The sequence below is a fragment of the Poecilia latipinna genome, unplaced genomic scaffold (genome assembly GCF_001443285.1).
Source record: "Poecilia latipinna isolate Pla-1442-1.1 unplaced genomic scaffold, P_latipinna-1.0 Scaffold2041, whole genome shotgun sequence".
In the NCBI taxonomy this organism is placed as follows: domain Eukaryota; kingdom Metazoa; phylum Chordata; class Actinopteri; order Cyprinodontiformes; family Poeciliidae; genus Poecilia; species Poecilia latipinna.
This window is the reverse complement of record NW_015114657.1, coordinates 22,429-25,859: the sequence shown is the minus strand read 5'-3', so window position 1 is coordinate 25,859 and position 3,431 is coordinate 22,429.

Sequence of the window (3,431 nt, the reverse complement as noted above, 5' to 3'; positions counted from 1 at the left end):
TTCACCAAGTTAAATTATATATATTATTTGCATATAAGCTGCTTCTGTTATTTGACTGAATGTGTTCAGAGGAGAAGGTAAGAGAGAGTCAGTCAGTAGGCCGTCATCATCATCATTACCATCATCATCATCATCATCATCATCTGCCAGTTGCCTGTGCCTGGTTCTGCTCTGTAGATGGCGCTCATACAGTAGGATAGACCGCCCCGCTGTGCTGAAGCATGCATGCATGCATGCCGGTGTACGGGCATGGGCTGCTGAGGCCGGACGGGTCAAAGGTTGATGCTGAGACTACAGTGAATTATGCGCTCCTAATCTCCCCCGGAAGTCAATAGTAAATGAAGAGAAAACACTGGGAGCGCTCATAAATGAAGAACGTGGTGACAGGAGTAACTTCTGCACGTCTGCACTTATAAAACACTGTTAGAATTTAACCAATGAAACTGATATAACGATTTGCGAGGATGTTATTTATTTAGATTGATTTCAGTGTTTCTGAATTGAAAGGATGCACCTTCAACAACCAATTTAGTCTTGAATAATTAAGTTAAAAAGACAATATTTTCAACTGTGCTTAGAAACTAACTAAAATGATCCCTGACTAATGTTTAGTAATTTTTTTTCCTACAAGATAAAATAAAAAAATGAGAAAGATTAAGAACAAGGTTTTGGACCAGCCCATTGATAAAATGTTAATGACAGTAATAGACATTTTAAATCTGATCTAACAAGGCAGTATGTAACTCTTGTCCCTGACAACCACAGCCAAATGTGTCACTTTCTTTGTAGGGTTAAGAAGTTCATCTTTACACTAAAAAAATATTTTGGTGGGTGTTAATTATTGATTATTAAATTCTGAACTATGTTAATTTGTAAATGTAATGTCCAATGATAAGTCAAAATCCAACACCATTAACTTTATTTATTTATTTATTTTTAGACATGTCGAAACTTTGCATTTTAATTGATTTGCATATTTGCTCAACTATTGTGTGCAGTACCCAACAGACCACAGCAAAACTGATTTGGTTAATCGGGTTGTATTAATCATAAATATATCAACTTTTTATAAGTTACAAACTGCCATTATATTCGTGTTTGAGGAAGTCTTTCTGCTGCAGCAAAAAGTGAATTTTGCTTCCTGGTGAAACAAGTTCAATGACAGAGCTAACACTGAAGTCAAATAGGCTAGTAAGCTGAGGTGTTTAACCCTAAAGTGGTCATTATGAATAAACATATATCTGTCCTGGTTGTGGTTTTCAAGGACAAAGTTTATATGGGAGCTTATTGTGATATATTTATAATGTATTATTATTTCAGTAATATCTTTAATACATCCTTAAAAACTAATATATGGTTTGAACTTCCATTTGATTAATAAAATATAATTGATACTGTATGTGTATCATGTATCTTAATACACACACAAATCTTTACACTTTAAGCTCAACTAAATTCATTGAACAATAAAATAATAATAAAAACAATTGTCCCCAATTCAATTGATTTTACCAAGTAAGTACATTTTCAACATTTGTTGGAATTTAATTTATTTTAGTACTACCAGGAGTTACATCTACATCAGTTCTATAAAAAAATGATGATAAGAAATCTAGCCACTTAAATATCTACAAATTGTTTCATTATCAATAAATCCAATCGGTTTGCTTCATCACTGTAAGAACTGTGTTGTCATAATAAAGACTTTTAAGTTTAGCCACATTTTATTGGAAATGAGTTTATGGATCCCAACGCAGAAACTTTCTGAACAGATTAAATTAACATATTGATAGGTCTGTTTTTTATTTCCACCATGTGTCATACTTAACAGTGCAAATGTAGTATGTATTTTTTTTAAAAATCCACCATAATAAAAAAAAAAAGAGAAGAAAATACATTGAGCCACCCGTTCAAAACTCTCTGAAGATCTTTTCAGGTTTGATGATCATAGCTTTTATTGAGCTGATATATTCATTCACGATACATGCCAAATAAAAAAGAAAGACACTTTATTCTCTTTTTCATCCTGCACACCATAAATAAAAAAACACAAATTAATTGAACAAATTATGTTCAAAATGTTAAGATAGAAGTTATCAAAATAACATTTTCATTGTTGCCATAAATTAAACTGCATTTACAAAACCAACATGCTTGATTTCTATACAAATAATTTTATTGGTTTATATTTGATGCGCTCCAAAATTCATTTTTGTAGTGTACGCAAGCAATTTTCCCCAATCCGAATCCATGCAGTAACATTTCAAAGATGTTGGAGTAAAACCATCACCCGAACAAACTTTAGTTGTTATTTAGAGCTTTATTGGACTAATGGCTGCTCATTGCGTCCACGTACCCCTCTGGACAAGTTTAAGAACGATTCCTCTTGTTGTTTCTGCATTTTTTTTTTCTTTTTTTGAAAGGGGGTGGAAAGGAGCTTCTGGTACAATATGTAGCACCATCGGCTGTAATTTCACACGTGAGTGCACTTTTGCCCTAAAGCTGCTGCTATTTCGCCCACAACAGCCCTATTTGCCCCCCGTATACCTCTCCGCACTGCTACAATGACGTTCCCGTGTCACGGCGCTACAGCAAAACAAACGGCGCGATGATTAAGAAGCTGTTAGTCCTGACTTCATCCCCCCAACCCCCTCTCCTAAAAGAAAAAAAAAAAAAAAAAAAAAAAAAAAAAATCCGGGCCACTGAGGGGCCTTGTGGGATCAGTCTTTTCGATTTTTGTACATTAAAAATCTCCGGAACAGTGACTTTAAATGCTTCAGACACTTTAAATAGTTACACAAATTTCCAAAATTAATAATGACTTTAATGTTGTGAAAAATGCATCCACACTAGAGACGATCTAGAAAATAATGAAAGCACTGATGAGGGGGGGGAAAAAATGAAGCTGAAAGATGTAGAGGAAGGGGAGGATGATGAATTTCCATGGAGGAGCAAACAAATCTTTTACTTCCGTTTTAAAAACATATGGCCTGTGACGCACGCGCGGAGCAACGATCGATAAGGTTTACTAGTTGTCAGCTTAACCCATACACGAATCCCCAACCATCTACTTTTTATAGGATTAATGATAATTTATTAAGTATTTACATTTTGATATGCATGCAATTTGGCCTGAACAACGGCTGCGTTTGTAAACTTTTTAAAAAAAATATATTATTATTTATTGCACAGTTAAATTTTTGAAACTAAACACATCTTAAATCCCACTGACACATCTTGTATCAGAATACTGTCATACATATGTTTTTTTCCACAAGATTATTTTTTTAATTTATTTGACAAAAATCCAACACTGAACTTTGAAGTAGTCGAGTAAACTTGCAATCAGTAACGACGAAAAGTCAAGAAAATCACAATATTCCAGTCTATGTCCCCCCATTCCCTTTCTCTCTCTCTCCACTTATTAGTTA